The sequence below is a fragment of the Gossypium hirsutum genome, chromosome A01, assembly GCF_007990345.1.
Source record: "Gossypium hirsutum isolate 1008001.06 chromosome A01, Gossypium_hirsutum_v2.1, whole genome shotgun sequence".
NCBI classification, from domain to species: domain Eukaryota; kingdom Viridiplantae; phylum Streptophyta; class Magnoliopsida; order Malvales; family Malvaceae; genus Gossypium; species Gossypium hirsutum.
Window position 1 is genome coordinate 88,668,454 of NC_053424.1, and position 9,105 is coordinate 88,677,558.

Sequence of the window (9,105 nt, forward strand, 5' to 3'; positions counted from 1 at the left end):
AATTTTGTTGTAAAAAAGGTATTTCGTATTTTGATGATTAAATTAGTGAAATGGTAGAACTTGTTATAGCATTGATATTGCATTGAAATGGTTTGAATAGTTTTAAGAACTAATTAAAAATGATAGTAAGGTTTTCATTACTTAAGTTGTTAAGTCAATATGTCATGTATGATTCAAGTATATTTGAGTATATAAATGCATTGGTGGAAATACTGGAATTGGTTTGGTTGCGATTTGAAATTGCAGAGAAGGTTAAATATTTATAAAGGGGTTATATTGAATTTTTTATTTAAAAAATAAATAATAAAAAATTAATGATTGAAGTCAATTAGTAAAAGTTTATATGAATTTATGATTATTCTATAACATGTTTGTTATTTATTTAAGAATTATTTGTAAATTATCTGATATGTACGGTAATACCTCGTAACCCTATTCCGCGACGATTTAGGGTTAAGGGGTGTTACAATTTGCATTGTTCTATAGATGTCGTAGTTATCGAGAGCTCGGGGATTGTCGAGGATTGTCACCACACTATCAAACTTTAATTTGGTATGTTTTGAAAATATATATATTAAAGTATGGCATGTATAGGCTAGAAGTATTTTGAGGTATGTTTTATAATGTGTATATCATGCCATGAGATATGGCTAAATTATGTTTGATCTTATGGTTTGATTTTGGTAAATGATATGTGATGCAATTGTGGTATGTTTGAAGTGTTCTTGAATAGCCAAGAGAAATGGTAAGTTTGGTATGTTTTGGTGTGTAATTATTTGTTGTTTTGGTAAGATTTTGATATGAGAATGAATAAAGTGAAAAGAGGTGTTTCGATATGTTTTTGGTTTATGGAATGACATGAATTGGTATGTTATATAAAGATGAGATTGATTGATAATATCATAGTATGAATAATGGATGGTTTGTGATTTGAAATGGTTATAATTTGATATGCATTTGGTGTCTATTTGATAATTGTAGGGAGGACACTTAATGGGTAGCAAATTGGCCTTGTAAATGGCCTATTTTTGACCACATGGGCAGAGACAAGGGTGTGTGTCTCAACTGTGTTGCTTGAGGGCCATTTCAAATGAGCCTGAGCAGACCACACGGTCGTACACACAGGCGTGTGCTAGGCCGTGTGGCCAAGGCAGTTTCTACCACGGGCTAGACACACGGGTGTGTGACTGGTCGTATGATCCAAGTCAATAGCCTCCTTAATTTTCACACAGCCTGGCACACGAGCGTGTCTTGTGGCCATGTGGACAAGTCTGTATGTATGCCCCGTTTTGACATGGCCTAGACACACGGACGTGTCTAAAGCTGTGTGAGGCACAAGGCCTGTTCACATGGGCGTGTGACCTGTAGAACTTTGAAAAATATTTTAGTTTTGAGAAATTTGGTAGTGCTCAGTTTAGTCCCAACCCCATGTTTAAGGTCTCGATGACCTATATAAGGGACATTATGATCATGTTTGATTATGATGGTGGTTAATGCAAGTGAATTGTTTGTAAAATGTTTCTGATTGTCCAGTAACGCCTTTAACCTGTAACAGCCTGTTTTTAGGTCAAATCGGAACAGCGGTTTTGAGACCAAAAATTTATAGTCAAAATATTTATTTTATTATTTTAATAAGGTCTAACGCATTATAGATTAATTATGTGAAAGTTTCATTAAGAAATTTCACCGTTTAAATGCTTAATTCGGTAAAAAGGACTAAATTGCGTAACACGTAAAAGTAGGGTTCTACTATTTAAAGGTATTAAATAGCTATGGTGTATTAATATGGAAGACCTTACTATGTAAATAGCCCAATTTGAATGTAAATAGCCCAATTAGAATGTAAGTGGACATATATGTACATTGTTTAAATGATTTTTATATGTTTTACTTAAGGTTAGTTTTGTAATTTAGTAAATTATGTTATATTAATTAAAATAAAACCATAATTTTGGGTTATCATCTTCCCAAGACTGATTGGAGAAAAGAAAAATCAGCCATTGTTGTGTTTTTTGTTCGGCCAAACTTTATAGCTAAATTAAGGTACGATTTTTGCTCAGTTTTTAACGATTTCTACATTTTTGAGCTCGTTGCAGCTTAATCTACCTAACCCGTACCTTCGTCTTTTAAACTATTAAAGATTTTGAGATATTCCATTATTGAATACTTAGGTATTTTGAAGTTTCTTGTTAGATTATTAACGCTTGTTAATAGATATACAAGTTTTATAAAGTGATTTTTGACAAAAAAAATGAGAATTAGGGATTAAATTGTAAAAGATAGAAATGTTGCTGTTGGAAATATGAATAAAATGAAAACATGGGCTACTATGAGGTCAAATGAAATTCGACTATACATGGGTTAAGGGTAAATTGCATAAATTTTCCATTTTGTGTATAAAGGACTAAATTGCAAAGTAGTTAAAAGTATAGGGGCAAATGTGTAATTTGCCAAATATGTGTGAATTGAACTAAATGGTTACTAAAAATGTTGAATTTGTTAATATATAGACCAAGATAAGCCGAGTTTGGGTTTAGATCGGGGAAATAAAAGATTAACGAGTAGCCGTTAATTGATATCCGAGCAACTCGAGGTAAGTTTGTATAATTAGAATCGAACTTATATTTATAATTGAAATTTCTATCTTGAATATTGTATGAATGTATATATATGAATTGTAGAATTGAAATGCCTATTGGATATATGCTCAAATTTATTTCCGAGTCCCGTTTGAACCGTAGAAAATTTTAGGATACAAGTGACATGTCACTAGGGTACCGTTTGGTCGAGCTCTGGCATTTGTTACAGACTCACCACAGCTCATATGAGCTTACCGTTTCAGCTCTACGGAGCTTACCGTTCAGCTCAATTGAGCTTACTGTTTATCGGCTCAGGAGGAGCATACTGATAATGGCTCAAAAGAGCGTATATGATGATGAATTGAAGAATTTCTGATTTATACACTTAGTGTATATTGCCCAAGTATCCTCGATATTTTTGAAGGTTCAACGGGCATTATACTGATATGAAACATAAAGTATATATTACATGAATAATATACCTTACATGAATTACATGTTACATGGATTATAAGGTTTACATGGATTATATGTTATAATAGTACATGAGATTTATGATTAGTAAGGACACAATGATACTTGAGTTACATGAAGTGAGAGTTGTTTTGGATGTTATATGAATGTATATGTGGTTGGTTTCATTCTTATGAATTGATGAATAGATAAATATGAGAAAACTAACTTGTGATTGGTGATGTGAATAGGCATTATGAACAAATGGGTTGGATTTTAATTTGTTAAAATGCTTATTGTCATTTGGTTAGTTTAATTCTATATTATACGTGCTTACTAAGCTTAATGCTTACTCTGTTTATTTTTTTGTGTTTTATAGATCCGAAGCTTGCTCTATCCGGTTAAAGTCAGAGATTACTATCACACTATCCAGGAGACTTTTGGTACTTTAGGAACTTATGTAAATGATGTAAATATGACATGTATAGGCTAGCTTTTAGGTTGAATGATATGGTTACTTATACTAATGAATATGATGTGAATTTTGGTATTTGATCAAGCTATGTGATATGGCTTGAGTTGGAAATGGTTGGCTTAGTATGAAAGCTTATTGATATGTCTTTAATATGGTAAATTTGATGAATGGTATTTGGCATATATGGTGTTGAATGTTGATAAATTAATATGTTTTGTTGTGAATGATTTGATAAAGATGGAATAGGTATGAATTGGTTATATTTTGCATATGAAATGGCTGTAAATGTGACAGCCCAAAATTGACCCTAGTCGGGAAGTGGTTTCGGGACCGCTAAACCGAGTTACTGAAATGTTTGAATGTGATATTTATTGTCTAGAATATGTAGTTATGAATGTGTGAAAATTTCAAGCTTCGATTTAGTCGATTGCATGTGAATTCAGTTAGTAGGATTTGTGTGACACTTTTGAAATGTGATAGGCTAATCTATAAGGATCTAATAGTGCATGTAATAAAAGGGAGGACTTGCATGTCAAATTTGCCCCCTAATTAGTAGTGGCCGGCCATGCTATGAGTGGAAACATGTCACAAACATGTTATGTTAGTGAGGTATGTTAGGAAAAATAAAATAAGGAGTATGGGTAATAAAGAAATGGAAAAAAAGAAAGAAAGAATGTGTGTGAGTGTTCCCCCCTCCCATTGCCGTGAGTTAAAGAAAAGAAAAAAAAATTTGTTCATCCTTTTTCATTTCTTTTGGCCGAAAATTCTAAGGAAAGAGGAATTCATTTCTTTTGGCCGAAAATTCTAAGGAAGGAGGAAGGAGTTCTTGCTTCATGTTTGGTTTGGAAGAGGATTAGGAGGAGGTTTGGCCATACTTGTATCTAGATTAAGGTATGTTTGAGGTTGTGCCATGAGATTCATGCATGTTTTTAGTTGCTAGATTGAGTTCTAATTAGCCCATGGTTCAAATCTTTGCTATGTCATGGGGATGATATTCGGCCTAGGTGGATTTTGTGTTAATGCCATTGCATGCTAAATATGAAGCTTGTTAATGATACATGTAATGGTGGATTGATGACTCTTGGATTTTCTTTTTAGCATTTTTGAGTGAGACATTAAGTTCTTTGTTTAACCATGACCAAAATTGAAATGGTATGGTGTTGTGATGTATTCGGCCATGGTATATCCATAAGTATGATTTATGCTTATTGCATGGTAGGTAGGATTTGTGTTTTGGATTTATGTTCATGTTTAGTTATAATCAACTTTGAGATTCGGCTCTTGCACATATATATACATGTTTGCACATGACGTATTGGTATGACATATACAATATCTCAAGGTATATATTTACATATGATGGTGTTTCGGTTATGGAGTACATGTTGGATGCGTATTGAGTTATAATATGTAATGCATTAGTTAGTAAAAGGTATGCCATTTGTGTGTGGTATTGAGTATATAATTGGCCTCAACATAGACATGCATAATCGGCCACATGAATGAGTACATAGGTTGATGTGTTGTTCGGCCATAGGTAAGCATATTGAAGGCTTTATCTTGACTTAGAAAATTCGGCTAAGGAGAGTATTAACTAATGTGTTGAGTTTGATTCATGATTCCGTACATATGTGACTTTAATGTCTAATGAATATATGTGGGCCAAGTACCTTGAGTTCCTCTTTTCGATGCTCAAATGATTAAATCAATTTATTTGTTAAATTAAGCTCAAGAGCAAAGGGGAACTAAATCCGATAAAGGGAAGGAAAAAGTGGTCGAATAGCCATCGGAATCGTTCGACAACATCCGAGGTAAGTTTTCGAGTAATGGGACTTAAATTATGATTCGATTAGATTATGTATTAAGTAAATCAAAATCATGCTCTTATATGTGGCTATTGAGCCGAAATTGTAAATGTGATAAGTGTCTTGTGTTTGAGCTTTGGTAATGAAAATGAAATATGAATGTGTCATGATTTATTGATATATGTGCATGGTTACTCGAATGATATCCGGGCTAAGTCCCGAAGGCTTTTGTTCTAAGCGAGTACATCCGGACTAAGATCCGAAGGCATTTGTGCTAGCGACTATATCCGGGCTAAGTCCCGAAGGCATTTATGCTAGTGACCATATCGGGGTTAAGACCCGAAGGCCTTGTGCGAGTGGTTATATCCAGCTAAACCCCGAAGATGCTTGATTTGGGAACGAGCGATCTTGCTGTAAAAATTTAAATTAATACGCTCGTAAAATCCCAGCGATGAGGTATGTTTCGTGTGTGCTTTGAATTAGTTGATCCCTTACAAATCTGTATTCGCTCAGTCGATAAATGAGCTACCGGCCTTTGGCTAAGTTGATCTTTTGTGTATGAACATAAGGGTTGGTAATGTGAAGTAAGTATGATATTGAAAATTTGTGCATATGAAATTATCCGTTTAGCTATATGAATGCTATACTTTTGTTGTGCTGGAATCCCTTGCTCAAAACTTACTAAGCATAAATTGCTTACTCCGTTTCTTTGTTTCTCTATTTTATAGATTTTGGCTCGTCAGCTATCGGACTCGGGATTTTTGGAAGTCGAAGTCTCCCACACTATCAAAGCCCCCTTTTGGTACAATTTTGGTTGAACTTTGAAATGGCATGTATAGGACTACCCTTTTGTTGTTGGTCATGTACCCTTCGGTTTTGTGTAAATTTGGATAGCCATGCGAAAATGGCTTAAATATACTTTGATCATAGCATTATAATCGTTTTGTATGTTGTCCGTCGAGAGGTATGGAAATGTTGGTAACGGTTAGCCATGGGAAGGGTTATTCTTGATCACTTTTGGAATATGTATGACAAACTCTAGTTGATCCATGGAGGATCATGAAATAGGTAAAGTTTACCTTAAAAAAACAGATGCTGGCAGCAGCAGTGATGTGGATGTGAAAAATCACTAAAAATAGTAGGAATGGAATTAAATAGTGAATAAATTATGTAAACGAACCTTGATGAATCTATTTTCATAGGAAAGTAACGAAACAATCATATGGACAGTATGTTAAGAGATATTCAGGTTCTCGTGAGACAGGGCCAGAACGGTTTCTGGATTCCCTGTTCCGACTTTCGAAATTCATTATAAATTAACCAGAGATAATTAGAAGTCATGCCATATATGCATAGATTCCCTTTTGAGTCTAGTTTCTATAGAAACAAACGAAATCAGTATTGAAGCCCTGTACAGGGAGATATCCAAGTCGTAATGCACAAAGGTCAGTGTAGTCGATCCCTGTAACATGGGAGATTTTGACTAATAAACTGTACTAATTGGCCTTACCAAAAATTCTAGAAAAAAATTTGTAGATGCATATATGAGTCTAGTTTCAGGGAAAAATCACGAAGCTAATTTTCGAGTTGTGAAACTCAAGATATGATTTTTAAGGTGACAGTGACGCAGTTAGCCAGCTTTCCTGGAAAATTTAAAATGGATTGTGCAAAGAAGTGATTTAAGTCTGCAAACCCCTCGTGTCCGACTCCGGCAGCGGACTCGGGTACGGGGTGTTACAATTTTATTGGTATCAGAGCTACGGTTTAGTCGATTCTAGGACTACCGTAATACGTTTGGGTCTAGCTATACATGCCATTTTGTGATTATTTGATAGTGTGGTGATTTCTGACGATTGAAAATGTGTTTATTTATAGTAATGGATCCCGATCCCGACCAAGCGGTAGCTGATGATCTTGAGAGTGTGGCGCCTGCTCCCACACAAGGGACAGCTCCGGCGGACTCTCAACCGATTGCTAGTAATCCGAATGATGAAGCTAGACAAGCTTTCTATAGCGTAATGAATGATTGGTTCAACCAATACATTCGAACTAATACGACTGTTCCACAACCTCCATTCCCAACTAATGCCACCCTCGCACCTACAATACCTCCGGAAACTGACCAAATAAGGTCAAATAAGCCCCCAGTTGACAGAATCCGAAAACATGGGGCTACTGAATTTAAAGCTACGGATAGCGATGATGCCGAGCAAGCTGAATTTTGGTTGGACAACACTATCCGGGTACTCGACGAGCTATCTTGCACACCCGATGAGTGCCTAAAGTGTACTATCTCCTTGCTACGTGATTCTGCCTACTATTGGTGGAATACGTTGACTTCTGTTGTGCCTAGAGAGCAAGTAACTTGGGAGTTTTTCCAAACCGAGCTTCGGAAAAAGTATATCAGTCAGAGATTCATTGACCAAAAACGGAAGGAATTTCTTGAACTCAAACAAGGTTCCATGTCGGTTACCGACTATGAACGAAAATTTGTGAGGCTTAGCTGATATGCGCGAGAATGCATTTCTTCAGAAGCTGTGATGTGTAAACGTTACGAGGATGGACTAAATGATGATATAAAGCTGTATGTTGGCATCTTGGAAATCTGAGAATTTGTGGTACTTGTTGAGCGAGCTTGTAAAGCCGAGGAGCTAAGTATGGAGAAAAGAAAAGCTGATATGGGAGGAAAGGAGTTTCGTAAGAGGTCTTCGGGGAAGCCCTTCCCACAGTCATCGAAGAAATTTAGAGATGACTTAGGCCGGTCTAGGGACACTTCGAGTTTCTCTAGACGAGATCGCGATCGACCCCCTATGAGCACACGAGTCACTTCGGTCGCCAGTGTTGGAAATGATCGTCGGGACAGAATGGAATGTCGATATTGTGGTAAATGGCATTCGGGGAGTTGTAGATTCCATGACCGCTCCTGTTACAAGTGCGGATCAGTTGACCACTTCATTAAAGATTGCCCGAGGTTGTCTGAATAGAATGTAAATCAGAGTGGGAAACCGGGTGCTACCACTGCTCGAGGTAGACCATCTAAAAATACGGGCAATGCTAGTGGTGGTCAGAGAGGATCTAGAGATGCTACGACCAGATCCGAGGCTCGCGCTCCTGCTAGGGCTTATGCTATACGCGCACGCGAGGATGCTTCCTCGCCAGATGTTATTACCGGTACTTTTACTCTCTTTGATACTAATGTGATTGCTTTGATTGACCCTGGTTCTACTCATTCTTATATATGCGAAACCTTAGCATCCAGTAAGACTTTACCTATTGAGTCTACTGAGTTCGTAATTCGGGTGTCAAATCCCTTGGGTCGTTACGTGCTTGTCGACAAAGTGTGTAAGAAATGTCCCCTAGTAATTCGAGGTTCCTGTTTTCCGGCGGACTTGATGCTTTTGCCGTTTGATGAATTTGATGTTATTCTTGGTTTGGATTGGTTGACCGTGCATGATGCGATTGTGAATTGCAAAAGCAAGACTATGGATTTGAGGTGCGCAAATAACGAGATGATCCGAGTTGAGTCTACGGACTTGGATGGGTTGCCAGCTGTAATATCCTTAATGTTGGCCCAGAAATATGTAAGAAAAGGGTGCGAAGCATACCTTGCGTATGTACTTGATGACAAAGAATTAGAAAAGAAACCCGAATCTGTGCCGGTGGTTTGTGAATACCCGGATGTTTTTCTTGAAGAATTACCGGGTTTACCACCTATTCGGGAGGTAGAGTTTGGTATTGAGCTTGTACCTGGAACTACGCCAATTTCGATAGCTCCGTATCGTATGGCACCAAC